This window comes from Coregonus clupeaformis, unplaced genomic scaffold (genome assembly GCF_020615455.1).
Source record: "Coregonus clupeaformis isolate EN_2021a unplaced genomic scaffold, ASM2061545v1 scaf0141, whole genome shotgun sequence".
Classification (NCBI taxonomy): Eukaryota; Metazoa; Chordata; class Actinopteri; order Salmoniformes; family Salmonidae; genus Coregonus; species Coregonus clupeaformis.
Genome location: NW_025533596.1, coordinates 74896 through 97867, shown reverse-complemented (window position 1 = coordinate 97867; position 22972 = coordinate 74896).

Sequence of the window (22972 nt, the reverse complement as noted above, 5' to 3'; positions counted from 1 at the left end):
TCCGGGATGATGGTGTTGATGTGAGCCATGACCAGTCTTTCAAAGCACTTCATGGCTACCGACGTGAGTGCTATGGGGCGGTAGTCATTTAGGCAGGTTACCTTCGCTTTCTTGGGCACAGGGACTATGGTGGTCTGCTTGAAACATGTAGGCATTACAGACTCGGTCAGGGAGAGGTTGAAAATGTAAGTGAAGACACTTGCCAGTTGGTCCGTGCATGCTCTGAGTACATGTCCTGGTAATCCGTTTGGCCCCACGGCCTTGTGAATGAGGACCTGTTTAAAGGTCTTGCTCACATTGGCTATGGAGAGCGTGATTACACAGTCGTCCGGAACCGCTGGTGCTCTCATGCATGTTTCAGTGTTGCTTGCCTCGAAGCGAGCATAAAGGCATTTAGCTCGTCTGGTAGGCTCGTGTCACTGGGCAGCTCGCGGCTGGGTTACCCTTTGTAGTCCGTAATAGTTTGCAAGCCCTGCCATATCCGACGAGCGTCAGAGCCGGTGTAGTAGGATTCAATATTAATCCTGTATTGATGCTTTGCCTGTTTGATGGTTCGTCTGAGGGCATTGCGGGATTTCTTGTAAGCGTCCGGATTAGTGTCCTGCTCCTTGAAAGCGGCAGCTCTAGCCTTTAGCTCACTGAGGTTGTTGCCTGTAATCCATGGCTTCTGACTGGGATATGTACGTACGGTCACTGTCGGGATGACGTCGTTGAAGCACTTATTGATGAAGCCGGTGACTGAGGTGGTATACTCCTCAATGCCATTGAATGAATCCCAGAACATAATCCGGTCTGTGCTATCAAAATAGTCCTGTAGCATAGCTCTGAACTATTTGAGAACATTCCCAATGTCAAACCAGTTGGAGAACTTTACCAAAATGTAAATTAAATGTAACCATGTTTGAACTTTTGGGAAACGTTCTGTTAAAGTAATGAAATAACGTTATTTTTGTCAAGTTCCTTAAATGTGCTGAGAATGTTCCAAAGCCAAGCAACTATCCTGCACCATTCCAGGAAAGTTGTGGGAATGTTGTATGCAAAATATCCCATAGGACAACCACTCTTTCACCAAGCTCTAAGAAACATATTGTTCTCATAACATACAGTGGCTTGCAAAAGTATTCATCCCCCCCTTGGCATTTTTCCTATTTTGTTGCCTTACAAACTGGAAGTATTCACCCCCCCCCCCCAAAGTCAATACTTTGTAGAGCCACCTTTTGCAGCAATTACAGCTGCAAGTCTCTTGGGGTATGTCTCTATAAGCTTGGCACATCTAGCCAATGGGATTTTTGCCCATTCTTCAAGGCAAAACTGCTCCAGCTCCTTCAAGTTGGATGGGTTCCGCTGGTGTACAGCAATCTTTAAGTTATACCACAGATTCTCAATTGGATTGAGGTCTGGACTTTGACATGACCATTTCAAGACATTTAAATGTTTCCCCTTAAACCACTTGAGTGTTGCTTTAACAGCATGCTTAGGGTCATTGTCCTGCTGGAAGGTGAACCTCCGTCCCAGTCTCAAATCTCTGGAAGACTGAAACAGGTTTCCCTCAAGAATATCCCTGTATTTAGCACCATCCATCATTCCTTCAATTCTGACCAGTTTCCCAGTCCCTGCCGATGAAAAACATCACCACAGCATGATGCTGCCACCACCATGCTTCACTGTGGGGATGGTGTTCTTGGGGTGATGAGAGGTGTTGGGTTTGCACCAGACATAGCGTTTTCCTTGATGGCCAAAAAGCTCAATTTTAGTCTCATCTGACCAGAGTACCTTCTTCCATATATTTGGGGAGTCTCCCACATGGCTTTTGGCGAACACCAAAGGTGTTTGCTTATTTTTTTCTTTAAGCAGTGTTTGCTTTTTTTTTTCTTTAAGCAAAAGCTTTTTTCTGGACACTCTTCCGTAAAGCCCAGCTCTGTGGAGTGTACGGCTTAAAGTGGTCCTATGGACAGATACTCCAATCTCCGCTGTGGAGCTTTGCAGCTCCTTCAGGGTTATCTTTGTTCTCTTTGTTGCCTCTCTGATTAATGCCTTCCTTGCCTGGTCCGTGAGTTTTGGTCGGCGGCCCTTTCTTGGCAGGTTTGTTGTGGTGCCATATTCTTTCTATTTTTTAATAATGGATTTAATGGTGCTCCGTGGGATGTTCAAAGTTTCTGATGTTTTTTTTTATAACCCAACCCGGATCTGTACTGAGATCATGTGACAGATCATGTGAACTTAGATTGCACACAGGTGGACTTTATTTAACTAGTTATGTGACTTTTGAAGGTAATTGGTTGCACCAGATCTTATTTAGTGGCTTCATAGCAAAGGGGGTGAATACATATGCACGCACCACTTTTCCGTTATTTATTTATTCGAATTTTTTTGAAACAAGTTTTTCCATTTTATTACACCAATTTGGACTATTTTGTGTATGTCCAGTACATGAAATCCAAATTAAAATCCATTTAAATTACAGGTTGTAATGCAACAAAATAGGAATTGCCAAGGGGGATGAATAGTTTTGCAAGGCACTGTAGCCGAAGAGGACGATTGGGTAGCTAACTACCGTGACTTAGCAACCTCCTGATCAGCACACATTCAACCCCCAAATCTGAGGTTAATTCTCCCTCTCATGCTCCACACACACACAATTAGCATATGAGGCTCAGTATCTTTGTCAGCGGTGTAGGAGGTGATAGATGCGGGTTAACCAGGAGAATTGGCAACAACAACAAGCACCTTTAATAACAGGGTCCATCGGGCACCAAACAGAAGTAAATGGACACAGACAGGGAGGGCCTACCTGGACTTTGTATTTTTCGCTACATTTTGCCCTAATCAATACCGGGATAGGGGCAACCAGGAATGGCAACTACCACCTAGGAAAAAACTACATGCAAACCTGATAAAGAATTGAGGTTGAAATCCAGGATGTTCTACCTGGAACCTGTCAGTAACACATAGGGCAGCAAATACACTGAGAACATTCATAGATATCTGACTTATATGGGTGGTTAACATTTAGACATCACAGAAATGTTCCAAGTATTATATAAAAAAATATACAAGAGCCATGTAAGCTGAGCCTTCTAAGGTCTCACATACATGGGACAAACACATTTCAAAGCACTTGCATAGCATTGTCTGGCGTCATTGACGCACGCAAAGTCACACTTATTGAAGAAAGATGCAAAGTCCGCTGTGAGGAGGAGCAGGAGGAGGAAGAGGAGCAAGAGGAGGAGGAGGAAGGGGAGGAGGAGGAGGAGGGGGAGGAGGAGGAGGAGGAGGAATGACTTCAATTGCAGCAGTGAATCTATTTTGTTATTAAGTGGAGCTCAACAATCATTCTCACTATAGCACATTGGTAGTAGTACGTGACAAATATCAACGCTAAGCAGGGGTGGGCTTCGTTAAAACCCTGGATGGGAGACCAAAGGCATAGCTGTAGCTAAATCAACTGTCCAATAGGAGGTGCTGCCCAGCCTTAAACGTGGAAACTCATGTATTTTATTTTTTGTAACTGTTTGGTTTTTTATATGTTGATTTATAAAAACAATGTAAAGCATATAAGGAAAAAATATATTTTGTAGAAGTTAAATTGTCAGAACATACACTTTTCTTATCATATTTATACATTACTAATATAATTCATACATTTTGCCTCAAATATGTCATACCATATCTTTGTAGGAAATTCATCACATTCATGCATGTTATATATGGCATATACAGTTGAAGTCCAAGTTTACATACACTTAGGTTGGAGTCATTAAAACTCATTTTTCAACCACTCCAAAAATGTATTTTTAAGAAACTGTAGTTTTGGCAAGTCGGTTAAGACATCTACTTTGTGCATGACACAAGTAACTTTTCCAACAATTGTTTACAGACAGATTATTTCACTTATAATTCACTGTATCACAATTCCAGTGGGTCAGAAGTTTACATACACTATGTTGACTGTGCCTTTAAACAGCTTGGAAATTTCCAGAAAATGATGTGATGGCTTTAGAAGCTTCTGATAGGCTAATTGACATCATTTGAGTCAATTGGAGGTGTACCTGTGGATGTATTTCAAGAACGACCTTCAAACTCAGTGCCTCTTTGCTTAACACCATGGGAAAATCTAAAGAAATCAGCGAAGACCTCCACAAGTCTGGTTCATCCTTGGGAGCAATTTCCAAACACCTGAAGGTACCACGTTCATCTTTACAAACAATAGTACGCAAGTATAAACACCATGGGACCACGCAGCCGTCATAACGCTCAGGAAAGAGACGCGTTCTGTCTCCTAGAGATGAACGTACTTTGGTGCAAAAAGTGCAAATCAATCCCAGAACAACAGCAAAGGACCTTGTGAAGATGCTGGAGAAACGGGTACAAAAGTATCTATATCCACAGTAAAACGAGTCCTATATCGACATAACCTGAAAGGCCGCTCCGCAAGGAAGAAGCCACTGCTCCAAAACCGCCATAAAAAAGCCAGACTACGGTTTGCAACTGCACATGGGGACAAAGATCGTACTTTTTTGAGAAATGTCCTCCTGTCTGATGAAACAAAAATGTAACTGTTTGGCCATAATGACCATCGTTATGTTTAGAGGAAAAAGGGGGACGCTTACAAGTCGAAGAACACCATCCCAACCGTGAAGCACGGGGATGGCAGCATCATGCTGTGGGGGTGCTTTGCTGCAGGAGGGACTGGTGCACTTCACAAAATAGATGGCATCATGAGGAAGGAAAATGATGTGCATATATTGAAGCAACATGTCAAGACATCAGTCAGGAAGTTAAAGCTTGGTCTCAAATAGGTCTTCCAAATGGACAATGACCCCAAGCATACTTTCAAAGTTGTGGCAAAATGGCTTAAGGACAACAAAGTCAAGGTATTGGAGTGGCCATCACAAAGCCCTGACCTCAATCCTATAGAAAATGTGTGGGCAGAACTGAAAAAGCATGTGCGAGCAAGGAGGCCTACAAACCTGACTCAGTTACACCAGCTCTGTCAGGAAGAATGGGCCAAAATTCACCCAATTTATTGTGGAAAGCTTGTGGAAGGCTAAGGTAAACTTCTGACCCACTGGAAATGTGATGACATAAGTAAAAGCTGAAATAAAGCAATCTCTCTACTATTATTCAGACATTTTACCTTCTTAAAATAAAGTGGTGATCCTAACTGACCTAAGACAGGGAATTTTTACATTTACGTCATTTAGCAGACGCTCTTATCTAGAGCGATTTACAAATTACTGGGATTAAATGTCAGGAATTGTGAAAAACTGAGTTTAAATGTATTTGGCTAAGGTGTATGTAAACTTCCGACTTCAACTGTAAGTTAACACATATCCTGTACAAATGCACTACTGACATATAAGGCAAAAACATACATCTTACCAGATACTAATTAGATTACCTGTACAAATAATATTTTTCTGCCATATAAGATTCTTATTTGTTTTTCATGATTCCTTTCCATATGGTTGTCTTCGTTATGTTACATTGCCCAACTCAAACACTGTGTGTTTTGTTGAGAAGACTGTGGTGATTTAGTTCGAAGGGTCCTTGTTACAATCCCAGACGTTAGGGACAACTTCGTCTGCCATGTCTGTGATAAGACATGGCAGACGAAGTTGCCGCGACCTGGAGTTGCCGCGAAGTTGCCGCGAAACACATGCACACATAAAAAAAAGCATTCACAACTTATCCTTTTATCGATGAAAGGTCATTCACAACTAGCTCAATTTGTTTTTACCACTTCACACATTTATTTTGGGATTCCACCCCTGTAAACATAATTTGCCTGATGACGCGCGAGGGGAGAGTTATTTCATACAAGCGCATTTGTTTCCACGTTTCCTCTCCTCAATTACCTTTGACCTTTTTCAAAGTGTTGAGGCGAGGACCGGGAAACCAAACAGGGATACTTCCACAAGATGGTGAAACTATCCGAGGGCAAGATGGAGCTATTTCCACCTGAGTAGACAAGGAAAATACTGTATCAGGGCCAATCTGTTCAGATCAACAGAACAGGAAGAGCCTTGGGGAGTAGGCCTTGGCAGTAGGGTTCGCTAGGTATGGCTGGGGAGTAGGCCTTGGCAGTAGGGTTCGCTAGGTATGGCTGGGGAGTAGGCCTTGGCAGTAGGGTTCGCTAGGTATGGCTGGGGAGTAGGCCTTGGCAGTAGGGTTCGCTAGGTATGGCTGGGGAGTAGGCCTTGGCAGTAGGGTTCGCTAGGTATGGCTGGGGAGTAGGCCTTGGCAGTAGGGTTCGCTAGGTATGGCTGGGGAGTAGGCCTTGGCAGTAGGGTTCGCTAGGTATGGCTGGGGAGTAGGCCTTGGCAGTAGGGTTCGCTAGGTATGGCTGGGGAGTAGGCCTTGGCAGTAGGGTTCGCTAGGTATGGCTGGGGAGTAGGCCTTGGCAGTAGGGTTCGCTAGGTATGGCTGGGGAGTAGGCCTTGGCGGTAGGGTTCGCTAGGTATGGCTGGGGAGTAGGCCTTGGCAGTAGGGTTCGCTAGGTATGGCTGGGGAGTAGGCCTTGGCAGTAGGGTTCGCTAGGTATGGCTGATGGCCCTCCTGATCCCCATCTGGTCTCTGGCTCCCAAAGATTGGATAGATACGGGTGTTTTTCCTTCCTCCCCCCCTCTACCCAGACCCTCTCTCCCCTGACCCTCTCTACCCAGACCCTCTCTACCCAGGCCCTCTCCCACCCTCTCTACCCAGACCCTCTCTACCCTGGCCCTCTCTATCCAGGCCCTCTCCCACCCCCTCTACCCAGACCCTCTCTACCCTGGCCCTCTCTACCCAGGCCCTCTCCCACCCTCTCTACCCAGACCCTCTCTACCCAGGCCCTCTCCCACCCTCTCTACCCAGACCCTCTCTACCCAGGCCCTCTCCCACCCTCTCTACCCAGACCCTCTCTACCCAGACCCTCTCTACCCTGGCCCCCTCTACCCAGGCCCTCTCCCACCCTCTCTACCCAGACCCTCTCTACCCAGACCCTCTCTACCCAGGCCCTCTCCCACCCTCTCTACCCAGGCCCTCTCCCACCCTCTCTACCCAGGCCCTCTCCCACCCTCTCTACCCAGACCCTCTCTACCCAGGCCCTCTCCCACCCTCTCTACCCAGACCCTCTCTACCCTGGCCCTCTCCCACCCTCTCTACTGAACTCCTGAGTGGCGCAGTGGTCTAAGGCACTGCTTTGCAGTGCTAACTGTGCCACTAGAGATCCTGGTTCGAATCCAGGCTCTGTCGCAGCCGGCCGCGACCTGGAGACTCATGAGCGGCACACAATTGGCCCAGCGTCGTCCAGGGTAGGGGAGGGAATGGCCGGTAGGGATGTAGCTCAGTTGATAGAGCATGGCGTTTGCAACGCCAGTGTTGTGGGTTTGATTCCCACGGGGGGCAAGTATAAAAAAAATATATATGTATTCACTAACTGTATGTCGCTCTGGATGAGAGCGTCTGCTAAATGACTAAAATGTAAAAAAAAATGTAATAAGAGGTGGTGGCAATAGACTCTTTAGAGTTCTTATCTGACAGTCTGTAGATGAGATGTACGGGGTTCCTGTTTCTATTGACGTATTGCTGGTATTTCTTTGCGATTGTAACTGCTTTTGTGTGCTTCATTTATTTGTGTAATTGTTTTGTTGACAGCGCCAAGTATTTCCTGCTTTTAAGGGGCAATATGTGAACAGTTAATCTCTCTCTCCTTTGATGAAAGCACCACGGTCGATACATACCTACCAAAAAAAGTGCTTTCCTCCACCTGCAAATGCTGTAGGGGATTAGTAGGAAGGAAAATGAAAATGCATCTTATGGCTTTCAAATATGGATTCGCTTCATGCCTTAAGAGCCCCCTTCTGCTGACCTGGTAAATTGTCACAGAGGACAGGACAACTAACCTAAGTGCATTTGTGAGAGGTGCTAATCAAATAGAGGTCAAAGAAGCCAATTCAATTACCTTTTACCCCAGTGACACTAATGTGGCCCTTTTCGCTAATGATACGGGCTCTGGGGAGAACACATGTGGAACGCTACACAGTCAGTTGCACTTAAAGGCCCAGTGCAGTCAAAATTCGGTTTTTCCTGCATTTCATATTGTACAACACTGTAAAAGTGTGAAAAAATGTGATCCGTTTTATTTTCTGATAGTTGCTGGTTGTAAATACAATCTACACAGGACCTTCTAATCAGCAGGTTTGCAAAGACAGGAGATTCAGCTTCCCATGTTGACATCAGAATGCGATAAATTGATTAATAGACTAATAGCAAAGAGAGTTCCAAACCTCTCTGCCAATAACAGCTAGTTTTCCGTTTTCCCCTCCCCCCTCAGACCACTCCCAGACAGTCCTAGCAAAATTCTTGCTTGAGAAATAGTTTTTAGCTAAGAAGCCATTTTAATGGAAATCTATTACAGTAAGGTACTTAATTGTTACCCAGAAATGATTTGATATTGAGATAAAAACGGCTGCATTGGAGCTTTAAGCGTTGACTAGTATCCACTATAGATGTGTACACTATTCGAAAAAAAGGTGCAATCTAGAACCTAAAAGGGTTCTTCTGCTGTCCCCATAGGAGAACCCTTTGAGAAAAAGGGTTCGACCTAAGGGTTTTGCTGACGTCAATTCAAATGAAATTACATTTTATTCGTCACATGCTTGGTAAACGACAGGTGTCGACTAACAGTGAAATGCTGACTTATGGGCCCTTCCCAACAATGTAAAGAGAGAAAGAAAATAGAGAAATAATAGAAATCTAAATCACAACATCTATTCCACGTTGGTTAAACATAATTTAATTGAAATGACGTGGAAACAACGTTGATTCAACCAGTTTGTGCCCAGTGGCTGGTGAGGGGAGGACGGCTCATAGTAATGGATGCAATGGAGTGAATGGAATGGTATCAAACACGTGGAAAATCAGGAGTTTGATGTGTTGGATACCATTCCATCAATGACTGTATATGAATGGACAAAGCCATCGATCACGTGACACCATTCATTCCTATGTGAAGACTCAATAGCACATTGAAGCCAAATGAAGTCGGTTAAGATGGCGTCTCATGGAGACATAACAAGCGCAGTTTGAGCTACTCCAGGAAGTGACGTTGCAGGCTAGCTCAGTGCTGCCCCCTCTCATTGAGTAACTCAAGTTGAAGGCCAACCGGGGAACTGCAGCCTGCCATTAGCAAATAAATTATCCTTATAACTTCTTCTGTGTACGATTTAAAAAGAATCGGTTCAAGGACATACGTGGTATATTAGAAGCAATTATTGGTACCATGATTGTCTGAAAACATTGTTTTATTTACATGAATGACTGGTCAAGAAAATTGACATTTTCTCATTCACTAAAATGGGGGACGCTGTTTTCAGCAAACGATGCCTGCAGTACCGCGGTCGGCCTTGAACTTCAGTGGCTTCAGTGAGAGGGGGCAGTCGTTCGCCCTGCATTCAATTTATTCCATTCCAGCCATTACTATGAGCCCATTCTCCCCATTTAAAGTGCCACCAGCCACCACTGAACCAAGTGTAGTGAAGCAGCGTAGGAAGACTTTAGCAAAGCAGTTTGGATGTCGGGTCACAACGTGACGAAATGGCTGCTGTGGATCATCCAGGAGGGTTCTTCACATTACTAGTGGAGGGGGGTGGGTTACTCCCTTACCTTGTAAAGTGCTTTCAGACAGCCAATCTCTTTATAAAATGTAATTTACTGCTAGCATAGATGGTGTAGTAGGGTCACCACAGGACAAAATGGTAGGTTCTCCACCATCCATTACTAGTGGAGAGGGGTAGGTTACTCCGTTACATTGTAAAGTGCTTAGGCTATATAACTATATAAAATGTAATCCATTACTGCCGTATGATGCTTCACCTTCTCCTGGTCTGAAAGTTAACGAGATAGGAACATCAGCCTTCAGTGGCTGGCTAATGGAAACCAGCCGCTGGGAGTGGGGCAGTGTGAGTGTGTGTGTGGGGGGGAGGGGGATGTGTGTGTGTGTGTGTGAGTGTGTGTGAGTGTGTGTGTGTGAGTGTTTAGTTGACGGAGGTCTGTTTAGGTCTGTTTGCTGTTTCACTGCTGCAACCGTCATTTAATTCCCCAAATGATCTGTGGTGCATTAAGCAGCAATCTGGCCTGGGTATCTGGTTTCTGGGTCTTTGGGTCTGACATCCTTTGAAGACATCCTGCTGGTAAACAAACAGGAGACATGAAGGTCGAGGAGGGAAATAGGAAGAGGAGGTAGAGGTTGAGGAGGTAGAGGAGGAGAAGGTAGAGGCTGAGGAGGAGAAGGTAGACGTTGAGGAGGAGGAGAAGGTAGAGGCTGAGGAGGAGAAGGTAGAGGTTGAGGAGGAGGAGAAGGTAGAGGCTGAGGAGGAGAAGGTAGAGGTTGAGGAGGAGGAGAAGGTAGAGGCTGAGGAGGATGGGTTGAGGAGGAGAAGGTAGAGGTTGAGGAGGAGAAGGTAGAGGTTGAGGAGGAGAAGGTAGAGGTTGAGGAGGAGGTAGAGGAGGAGAAGGTAGAGGTTGAGGAGGAGGAGAAGGTAGAGGCTGAGGAGGAGAAGGTAGAGGTTGAGGAGGAGAAGGTAGAGGTTGAGGAGGAGGTTGAGGAGGAGAAGGTAGAGGTTGAGGAGGAGGAGAAGGTAGAGGATGAGGAGGAGGAAAAGGTAGAGGTTGAGGAGGAGAAGGTAGAGGTTGAGGAGGTAGAGGAGGAGAAGGTAGAGGGTCTGGGGTTGGGGCTGGGTCTGGGTTTGGGGGTCTGTGGTAGAGGCTGGGTCTGGGGTAGAGGCTGGGTCTGGGGTTGCGGCTGGGTCTGGAGAGAGAGAGAGAGAGCGAGAGCATGAGAGAGAAAGAGACAGATATATAGAGAGAAGCAACAATCCTCTTAAGATCAATGAACACTGAGACAGGAAGAGGAGGTGCTTCCATTGGCCAATTAGGGCAGGCCTCAGGGAGAAGCGTCTGACGCAAACCAGGAAGCCACCTGATGTGAGCGAGGTCAGATAAGCTTAGCATCACTGGTGGTCACACAGGACAGGTGCTTCCTTAACACTCCCCCACAGAGCAACTCAAACACACACGCACAGAAGCACGTATGCACACGCACACGTACAGACGTACACACACGCACTGCATTCTCAGACACACACACACACACCGAGGCCGTTTCCTCAGACAGGGCAGGGAGGGGCGGGAAGACGAGGGGCCTGGGAGGACAGAGGACAGGGCACACACACACACACACACACACACACACACACACACACACACACACACACACACACACACACACACACACACACACACGGACACACACACACACACACACACACACGGACACACAGAGGCTGTATCCTCAGACACACAACCACAGACAGGCCTCTGAAAACAAGCAGGAAACTCTAAAGAGTAAACTATTTTCACCCTGGATGAGTTTTAAATGACACCCTTTTCCCATGCAGTGCACAACGTTTGACCTTTGAACTTTTGGCAAGTAGTGCACTGTATAGGGTTATAAGGTGCCATTTGGGACTACCCTGCCTTAAAGATCTCTGTTTCTATGTAGCCTACTGTACTGGGTAACAGATGAGGAAAAACACAGAGGGGGCAAACACCAAAAGAAGTCAAATGTTTGACTAAAGAAAAAAAAAAAAAAAAAAAACACATAATAAAACTGAAAGCGAAAATATATTTTATTTAGGCATGTTGGGGATTTGAAAACCCTCCCCTCTCAGGTTTCCTCCTTCACATCTGTAGGGACAGACGTTGTCTGTGTCCCAAATGGCACCCTATTCCCCATATGGCTCTGGTCAAAAGTAGCGCACTAGGTAGGGAACAGGGCACCATTTGGGATGCAGGCTATATTACCGGTCTGATACTACCGTCCTGAATTAAGAGTTCCTATAAATGTAGGGTGATGGTGAGGAGAGGAATGCAGCTTGTGGGGGTGTCCAAACCGTACGTCCAGAATGCATCACCAGACAATAGGATGATCAGAGCTTGGGGGGAGTCCGGGGGACTGCGGGGAGTCTGAGTCAGTGCAGAGAGGCCCTGCCCCTTCTCTCTCTCTCTCTCTCCCCCTCTCCCCCTCTCTCTCTCTCTCTCTCTCTCTTAGGGTGAGAGTAAGGCAGACACAGACATTTTTCCTGCAATCTAGAGCAGTGGTTTTCAACCGGTGTGCCGCGGCACATGCAGGTTGACGTTTATTGGGATGAGTCCTTGAGGCAGAATTGAGCGATTTCCGCTAGATGGGCCAGCTGCAAAGTCAAAATTGGCTATATTCTAAAGATTAATGAAAACAAAAATGTGCTTTTTGGTCTTCATTTAAGGTTAGGGTTAAGCATTAGCGTTAGCAGTGTGGTTAAAGTTAGGGTTAAGGTTAGGTTTAATATCAGATTTTATGTGGCTGTGCTTGCCTGGAAACCCGACATTGAATTGCAGAAATGAAGGTTTGAGATTAATGAAAACAAAAATGTGCTTTTTGGTCTTCATTTAAGGTTAGGGTTAAGCATTAGCGTTAGCAGTGTGGTTAAAGTTAGGGTTAAGGTTAGGTTTAATATCAGATTTTATGTGGCTGTGCTTGCCTGGAAACCCGACATTGAATTGCAGAAATGAAGGTTTGAATCATGAAAGTTTCCTCTCACGACCTCTACAAGCCAGAAAGTTGAATAAAATTACATTTTAACGTACTTTACAGGTTGTCCGTGCTGTTGGTCCTTTTGGCGGCAGGAATGTGACACATTATATCCACAAGAAAGTATAATTACATTAACTTTTTCTAAGCGCTGGTAGTGCGTTCAGATTTGTATCTCCTGAAGCATTCACAGAACCATGTAAACACATGCACGAGCTCGGCAAGTATGCATGCGTCTCGTGCATGTCTTGTTATCTTGTGGCTCCAGGTGATAGAAATTATACTTTCAGTGCATTCTCCTTGCTTTACACTCTCTCCTCATCTTTGCTCCCATGGTGCACCTTGGAAGGAAGCACCCAGCTAGCACAAACAGTGCCTTGCAAAAGTCTTCATCCCCCTTGGCGTTTTTCCTATTTTGTTGCATTACAACCTGTAATTTAAATGCATTTTTATTTGGATTTCGTGTAATGGACATACACAAAATAGTCAAAATTGGTGAAGTGAAATGAAAAAAAATAACATAAAAAAAAAATAACGGAAAAGTGGTGCGTGCATATACACTGCTCAAAAAAATTAAGGGAACACTAAAATAACACATCCTAGATCTGAATGAATGAAATAATCTTATTAAATACTTTTTTCTTTACATAGTTTAAAGTGGAAAACCACACTACAGGCTGATCCAACTTTGATGTAATGTCCTTAAAACAAGTCAAAATGAGGCTCAGTAGTGTGTGTGGCCTCCATGTGCCTGTATGACCTCCCTACAACGCCTGGGCATGCTCCTGATGAGGTGGTGGATGGTCTCCTGAGGGATCTCCTCCCAGACCTGGACTAAAGCATCTGCCAACTCCTGGACAGTCTGTGGTGCAACGTGGCGTTGGTGGATGGAGCGAGACATGATGTCCCAGATGTGCTCAATTGGATTCAGGTCTGGGGAACGGGCGGGCCAGTCCATAGCATCTATGCCTTCCTCTTGCAGGAACTGCTGACACACTCCAGCCACATGAGGTCTAGCATTGTCTTGCATTAGGAGGAACCCAGGGCCAACCGCACCAGCATATGGTCTCACAAGGGGGTCTGAGGATCTCATCTCGGTACCTAATGGCAGTCAGGCTACCTCTGGCGAGCACATGAGGGCTGTCGCGGCCCCCCCAAAGAAAATGCCACCCCACACCATGACTGACCCACCGCCAAACCGGTCATGCTGGAGGATGTTGCAGGCAGCAGAACGTTCTCCACGGCATCTCCAGACTCTGTCACGTCTGTCACATGTGCTCAGTGTGAACCTTCTTTCATCTGTGAAGAGCACAGGGCGCCAGTGGCGAATTTGCCAATCTTGGTGTTCTCTGGCAAATGCCAAACGTCCTGCACAGTGTTGGGCTGTAAGCACAACCCCCACCTGTGGACGTCGGGCCCTCATACCACCCTCATGGAGTCTGTTTCTGACCGTTTGAGCAGACACATGCACATTTGTGGCCTGCTGGAGGTCATTTTGCAGGGCTCTGGCAGTGCTCCTCCTGCTCCTCCTTGCACAAAAGGCGGAGGTAGCAGTCCTGCTGCTGGGTTGTTGCCCTCCCTACGGCCTCCTCCACGTCTGCTGATGTACTGGCCTGTCTCCTGGTAGCGCCTCCATGCTCTGGACACTACGCTGACAGACACAGCAAACCTTCTTGCCACAGCTCGCATTGATGTGCCATCCTGGATGAGCTGCACTACCTGAGCCACTTGTGTGGGTTGTAGACTCCGTCTCATGCTACCACTAGAGTGAAAGCACCGCCAGCATTCAAAAGTGACCAAAACATCAGCCAGGAAGCATAGGAACTGAGATGTGGTCGGTGGTCACCACCTGCAGAACCACTTCTTTATTGGGGGTGTCTTGCTAATTTGCCTATAATTTCCACCTGTTGTCTATTCCATTTGCACAACAGCATGTGAAATGTATTGTCAATCCGTGTTGCTTCCTAAGTGGACAGTTTGATTTCACAGAAGTGTGATTGACTTGGAGTTACATTGTGTTGTTTAAGTGTTCCCTTTATTTTTTCGAGCAGTGTATATGTAATTCCCAGTCATTCTAAGAATTTATGAGAATATGAAAATGATCTAAATGCTCGCTTGTCAGAATCTTTTCTTTAAACTGTCATATTCTTCCTGGGGGTGTATATGAACAGATTTTAATAAAATGTCATGTTGCTAAAATGCTGTCAGTTCCACTTTAATTGCTTCCTTATGGTCTCATCGTGTTGAGCAAATATCTCACCAACTTCAAGATGTCAGAAGTCTGTGTATATGCATGTAAACATGTTCAATCTGGGAAATGTCCAAACGTTTCTGCTTCATGTTCTCATTTGTCAAGGACTGCTCTGCCTTTAATTGATGGAGTCATTTGCTAAAGGAAAGTCATATTTGGATTGCTTTCTACAGAACCCTTTAGAGGACTATCGTAGAGGGCCTTTGGGGTTTCGGTGAGTTTTGGGGACCCCAATAGTAATCGCTGATGGTAAAAAGCCACTTTGTGAATGACCCAAGGCGGAACAACCTCAATGACCCCTTCAAGGGGAACTCGCCAGGGGTGTACCTTTGCCCCCCTTTTCCTTTCCACTGTAGAGAAAGTTGAATTTCAAACTCCAAGAGTTGGCAACTCTTCCATCCATTCCTATGGTGAGGGTAGGCAACTACACATCCGCCACACTGACCCTCAACACGGGGGTCCCGTTCACCCATGACTGTGTGGCCGCGCATGACTCCAACACCATCATTAAGTTTGCTGATGGCACAACGGTGGTAGGCCTGATCACCGACGACGATGAGACAGTCTATAGGGAGGAGGTCAGTGACAAAAGAGCTGATCGTGGACTACAGGAAACGGAGGCCATTGAAGGGACTGTAGTGGAGAGGGCCGAACGCTTCAAGTTCCTTGGTGTCCACGTCACTAAGGAATTAACATGGTCCACACACTCCAACACAGTCATGAAAAAAGCACGGCAATGCCTCTTCCCCCTCAGGAGGCTGAAAATATTTGCTATGGGCCCTCAGATCCTCAAAAGGTTATACTGCTGCATCTTGACATCACCGGGGCCAAGCTCCATGCCATCCAGGACCTCTATACCAGGCAGTGTCAGAGGAAGGCCCGGAAAATTGTAAAAGACCCCAGCCACCCATAAGCCACTGCTACCGCACAGCAAGCGGTACCGGATCGCCAAGTCTGGGACCAAAAGGCTCCTGAACAGCTTCTACCCCCAAGCCATAAGACTGCTGAACAGTTATTCACTATTTGCATTGACACATGTTTGCGCTGACTCTATGCACACACACTGGACTCTACCCACACACTCATGCATACTTACACTGACAATCCAACACATACACACACACACACACACACACACACACACACAAGCACACGCACACACACGCACACACACACACTTCACATACGCCACTTTATTTTGTTTATGATCTATCCTGATTGCCTAGTAACTTTACCCCTGCCTACATGTACATATTACCTCACCTACCTCGTACCCCTGCGCATTGACTCTGTACCGGTGCTCCTTGTATATAGCCTCGTTATTGTTATTTATTGGTGTTACTATTTTCTATTTTTATTAGCAAATTTTCTTACTTTTTAACTCTGCATTGTTGGTAAAGGGTTCGTAAGTAAGCAATTAACAGTAAAGTCTACACCTGTTGTATTCGGCGCATGTGACAAATAACATTTGGTTTGATTTGATTTGACACATTTCACCTCAAACTCACGTCTTTTCTCCTCTGTCATCACGGTGACAGACAGTTTCAACATCAATCATCACACATCATTGAATTACGCCTATTTCCTGTTCTTTAAGCTCATGTTTTTAGCATGCCATATCACCCCTGATTAACCACCTGTCTAAATGATCAAAGACCTGGGGCTCTCCTCAGCCTTCTAGATACTGTCGGGCTGAGTCCCAAATGGCACCCTCTTCCCTACATAGTGCACTACTTTTGACCAGAGCCCTATGAGACCCAAGTACTGTTCTATGCAGAGAATAGGGTACCATCTGGGACATAGCTTAGGACCCTCCTCCTTATCTCCGGTCCTGCGTGTGTTGTCTCGTCACAGTGCTGGGAAATCTTATCTCTACTTGTAACCTAGACCAACATGACCGTCTGCAAAGACACTGGCAGATTCACAGTCACTTTCTATTGTTGTACAAGCAATATTGATGTGTTTTCATTTAGTCTTAATTTGACAAAGCGAGTCCTATTGAGATAGTAACCTCTTCTTCAAGGCATAGCCCTAGCCAAGACTGTCAAATAATGGCTTTAAAATAACATTTATTTGCTTCAAAATAAGTATATTACAAAATCAGTCAACTGCAATGCAATTTGTGATACTTGCTAGTGCAGGAGAATGTTAGTGTAATTGTCCCAGAATGAAATGTGAGTAGTGTGTGGCAGTGGGGGGAGGATGGGCTCGTGGTAATGGCTGGAGCGGAATAGGTGGGATGGTATCAAATAGATCTAACACATGGTTTCCAGGTGTTTAATGCCATTTCATTTGCTCCGTTCCGGCCATTATTATGACCTGTCCTCTCCTCAGCAGCCTCCTGTGGTCAGTATGTCTCATAATGTCTTACGATGTGTCCTTATGTGCCCTGGTCAAAAGTAGTGTACTAAATAGGGAATAGGGTGCCATTTGGGACTCAGGTATTATATTCTCTGAGTGCTGCCTCTGCATCCACTGGCCAGAATAAGCCAAAGTCAAAACGATAAGTCAACTTCCTTTTTCACAGCACTGCTTCTCGTAGAAGGTATTTCACACAGTAGCAGGGATGACATAGCTGCCTAACGATGCTAGGCGTCAGCTCCGAAGTGCATTTAAGTCAATGCCAAAAAGTCACAGAAAATGGGTACGCTGTTTTCTTGGTAGAGGGAAAGGTTTGGACATTCCAGAGGCAGGGAGACTGACTGCTAGTCTGTTGATCGTCTGGAGGTTTAGTTTTAGAAGAGGAGGAAAGGAGGAGGAAAGGAGGAGAAGAGGAGAAGAGGAGGAGAGGAGGAGAGGAGGAGAAGAGGAGGAGAGGAGGAGAGGAGGAGAAGAGGAGAGGAGGAGTAGAGGAGGAGAGGAGGAGAGGAGGAGAGGAGGAGAGGAGGAGGGAGGAGAAGAGGAGAGGAGGAGGAGAGGAGGAGAGGAGGAGAAGAGGAGAGGAGGAGGAGAAGAGGAGAGGAGGAGAGGAGGAGAAGAGGAGAAGAGGAAGAGAGGAGGAGAGGAGGAGAGGAGGAGAAGAGGAGGAGAGGAGGAAAGGAGGAGAAGAGGAAGAGAGGAGGAGAGGAGGAGGAGGAGGAGAGAGAGAAGAGGAGGAGAGGAGGAGAGGAGGAGAGGAGGAGAGGAGGAGGAGAGGAGGAGGAGAGGAGGAGAAGAGGAGGAGGAGGAGGAGAAGAGGAGAGGAGGAGAAGAGGAAGAGAGGAGGAGAGGAGGAGAGGAGGAGAAGAGGAGGAAAGGAGGAGAAGAGGAAGAGAGGAAGAGAGGAGGAGAGGAGGAGAGGAGGAGAGGAGGAGAGAGGAGAAGAGGAGAAGAGGAGAAGAGGAAGAGAGGAGGAGAGGAGGAGAGGAGGAGAGGAGGAGAGGAGGGAGGAGAGGAGGAGAAGAGGAGAAGAGGAAGAGAGGAGGAGAGGAGGAGAGGAGGAGAAGAGGAGAAGAGGAAGAGAGGAGGAGAGGAGGAGAGGAGGAGAGGAGGAGAAGAGGAGAAGAGGGAGAGGAGGAGAGGAGGAGAGGAGGAGAGGAGGAGAGGAGGAAGAGAGGAGGAGAGGAGGAGAGGAGGAGAAGAGGAAGAGAGGAGGAGAGGAGGAGAGGAGGAGAGGAGGAGAGGAGGAGAAGAGGAAGAGAGGAGGAGAGGAGGAGAGGAGGGAGAAGAGGGAGAAGAGGAAGAGAGGAGGAGAGGAGGAGAGGAGGAGAGGAGGAGAAGAGGAGGAGGGGAGGAAAGGAGGAGAAGAGGAGAAGAGGAAGAGAGGAGGAGAGGAGGAGAGGAGGAGAAGAGGAGGAGAGGAGGAGAGGAGGAGAAGAGGAGAAGAGGAAGAGAGGAGGAGAGGAGGAGGGAGGGAGGGAGAGGAGGGAGGAGAGGAGGAGAGGAGGAGAGGAGGAGGAGAGGAGGAGAGGAGGAGAAGAGGAGAAGAGGAGGAGAGGAGGAGAGGAGGAGTGAGAAACATATTGAGCCAAAGAGCAACAAGGGAAGAAACCAAAAAATCCAGATAAAAATTACTCAGACCCCCTTCAAAAAGCCCACAAACATTTTTGTTGTTGTTGTAAATGCGGCCTGCTTTTGAACTGTGCCAAAGTCCAGATCTGTGTTTTAAATGACACTCTATTCCCTATACAGTGCACTACTTTTGACCAAGGTCCATAGGGGGAGTAGGGTGCCATTTGGGATGCAAACCAAATCTTCAAGGCGCTGTATTCACCCGGATTATACACTAGCGTTCAGAAGTTTTGGGGTCACTTGGAAATTTCCTTGTTTTCCATGAAAACATACATGAAATGAGTTTGAATAGGAAATAGCAAAATGAATAGGAAATGTAGTCATTGACAAGGTTAGAAATAATGATTTTTTTTATAGAAATAATAATTGTGTTCTTCAAACTTTGCTTTCGTCAAAGAATCCTCCATTTGCAGCAATTACAGCCTTGCAGACCTTTGGCATTGGATTAGCAAACACAACGTGCCATTGGAACACAGGACTGATGGTTGCTGATAATGGGCCTCTGTACGCCTATGTAGATATTCCTTTAAAATTCAGCCGTTTCCAGCTACAATGGCCATTTACAACATTAACAATGTCCACACTGTATTTCTGATCAATTTGGACAAAAACAAATGTTTTTCTTTCGAAAACAAGGAGATTTCTAAGTGACCCCAAACTTTTGAACGGTAGTGTATATTGACTCACTCGTGAAGAAGAAATAAAAAACATTTGGATAAAAAATAAACATTGCCCTTTTTATTTGTGTGAGGCCCTTTCTACTGCGTGACAATGCAACCAGAGGTGCAACAAGCCACTAGGCCACTCGGAAGTTTACATACACCTTAGCCAAATACATTTAAACTTAGTTTTTCACAATTCCTGACATTTAATCCTAGTAAAAATTCACTGTTTTAGGTCAGTTAGGATCAACACTTCATTTTAAGAATGTGAAATGTCAGAATAATAGTGATTTATTTCAGCTTTTATTTATTTCATCACATTCCCAGTGGGTCAATTAGTATTTGGTAGCATTGCCTTTAAATTGTCTAACTCGGGTCAAACGTTTCGGGTAGCCTTCCACAAGCTTTCCACAATACGTTGGGTGAATTTTGGCCCATTCCTCCTGACAGAGCTTGTGTAACTGAGTCAGGTTTGTAGGCCTCCTTGCAATGCTCGCACACGCTTTTTCAGTTCTGCCCACAACTTTTCTATAGGATTGAGATCAGGGCTTTGTGATGGCCACTCCAATACCTTGACTTTGTTGTCCTTAAGCCATTTCGCCACAACTTTGGAAGTATGCTTGGGGTCATTGTCCATTTGGAAGACCCATTTGTGACCAAGCGTTAACTTCCTGACATTGATGTCTTGAGATATTGCTTCAATATATCCACATAATTTTCCTTCCTCATGATGCCATCTATTTTGTGAAGTGCACCAGTCCCTCCTGTATTACTTTATCCTATCCCAGGTATTCAACTGCTTCAACTGGAAGCCAGTGGAGTGTGCGGAGGAGCGGGGTGACGTGAGAGAACTTGGGAAGGTTGAACACCAGACGGGCTGCGGCATTCTGGATGTGTTGTAGGGGTTTAATAGCACAGGCAGGGAGCCCAGCCAACAGCGAGTTGCAGTAATCCAGACGGGAGATGACAAGTGCCTGGATTAGGACCTGTGCCGCTTCCTGTGTAAGGCAGGGTCGTACTCTCCGAATGTTGTAGAGCATGAACCTACAGGATCGGGTCACCGCCTTGATGTTAGCGGAGAACGACAGGGTGTTGTCCAGATCACGCCAAGGCTCTTCGCACTCTGGGAGGAGGACACAACGGAGTTGTCAACCGTGATGGCGAGATCATGGAACGGGCAGTCCTTCCCCGGGAGGAAGAGCAGTTCCGTCTTGCCAAAGTTCAGCTTGAGGTGGTGATCCGTCATCCACACTGATATGTCTGCCAGACATGCAGAGATGCGATTCGCCACCTGGTTATCAGAAGGGGGAAAGGAGAAGATTAGTTGTGTGTCGTCTGCGTAGCAATGATAGGATAGGCCATGTGAGGATATGACAGAGCCAAGTGACTTTTTTAATTTTATTTATTTCATCTTTATTTAACCAGGTAAACCAGTTGAGAACAAGTTCTCATTTACAACTGCGACCTGGCCAAGATAAAGCAAAGCAGTGCGATAAAAACAACAACACAGAGTTACATATGGGGTAAAACAAAACAAAGTCAAAAATACAACAGAAATACATATAATATACAGTGTGCAAATTTAGCAAGTTATGGAGGTAAGGCAATAAAATAGGCTATAGTGCAAAATAATTACAATTAGTATTAACACTGGAATGATAGATGTGCAAGAAATGATGTGCAAATAGAGATACTGGGGTACAAATGAGCAAAATAAATAACAATATAGGGATGAGGTAGTTGGGCGGGCTAATTTCAGATGGGCTGTGTACAGGTGCAGTGATCGGTAAGGTGCTCTGACAACTGATGCTTAAAGTTAGTGAGGGAGATAAGTGTCTCCAGCTTCAGAGATTTTTTCAGAGATTTGGTGTATAGCGAGAATAGGAGAGAACCTAGAACTGAGCCCTGGGGGACACCAGTGGTGAGAGCACGTGGTGCGGAGACAGCTTCTCGCTACGCCACTTGGTAGGAGCGACCGGTCAGGTAGGACGCAATCCAAGAGTGAGCCGCGCCGGAGATGCCCAGCTCGGAGAGGGTGGAGAGAAGGATCTGATGGTTCACAGTATCAAAGGCAGCAGACAGGTCTAGAAGGACAAGATTAGAGGAGAGAGAGTTAGCTTTAGCAGTGCGGAGAGCATCCTTGACACAGAGAAAAGCAGTCTCAGTTGAAGGACCAGTCTTGAAACCTGACTGGTTTGGATCAAGAAGGTCATTCTGAGAGAGATAGCAAGAGAGTTGGCTAAAGACGGCACGCTCAAGAGTTTTGGAGAGAAAAGAAAGAAGGGATACTGGTCTGTAGTTGTTGACATCAGAGGGATCGAGTGTTGGTTTTTTGAGAAGGGGTGCAACTCTCGCTCTCTTGAAGACGGAAGGGACATAGCCAGCGGTCAAGGATGAGTTGATGAGCGAGGTGAGGTAAGGGAGAAGGTCACCGGAGATGGTCTGGAGAAGAGAGGAGGGGATAGGGTCAAGCGGGCAGGTTGTTGGGCGGCCGGCCGGGAGGATAGGGGACATAGAGAGTCAAAGGATGCAGAAAGGGGGGAGAGGAGGGTTGAGGAGGCAGAATCAGGAGATTGGAGGGAGAAGGATTGAGCAGAGGGAAGAGATGATAGGATGGAAGAGGAGAGAGTAGCGGGAGAGAGAGAGCGAAGGTTGCGACGGCGCATTACCATCTGAGTAGGGGCAGAGTGAGTAGTGTTGGAGGAGAGCTTGAGAGAGAAAAGGAAACAAAGTAGTGGTCGGAGACATGGAGGGGAGTTGCAGTGAGATTAGTAGAAGAACAGCATCTAGTAAAGATGAGGTCAAGCGTATTGCCTGCCTTGTGAGTAGGGGGGACGGTGAGAGGGTGAGGTCAAAAGAGGAGAGGAGTGGAAAGAAAGAGGCAGAGAGAAATGAGTCAAAGGTAGACGTGGGGGGAGGTTGAAGTCCCCCAGAACTGTGAGGGGTGAGCCATCCTCAGGAAAGGAACTTATCAAGGCGTCAAGCTCATTGATGAACTCTCCAAGGGAACCTGGAGGGCGATAAATGACAAGGATGTTAAGCTTAAATGGGCTAGTGACTGTGACAGCATGGAATTCAAAATGAGAGATAGACAGATGGGTCAGGGGAAAAATAGAGAATGTCCACTTGGGAGAGATGAGGATTCCTGTGCCACCACCCCGCTGACCAGATGCTCTCGGGGTATGCGAGAACGCATGGTCAGACGAGGAGAGAGCAGTAGGAGTAGCAGTGTTTTCAGTGGTAATCCATGTTTCCGTCAGCGCCAAGAAGTCGAGGGACTGAGATGAACTCTGCCTTGTTGGCAGCAGAACGGCAGTTCCAGAGGCTGCCTGAGACCTGGAACTCCACGTGGGTGTTGCGTGCAGGGACCACCAGGTTAGAGAGGCAGCAGCCACGCGGTGTGAGGCGTTTTATAGCCTGTGCGGAGAGGAGAGAAACAGGGATGGACAGAGGCAT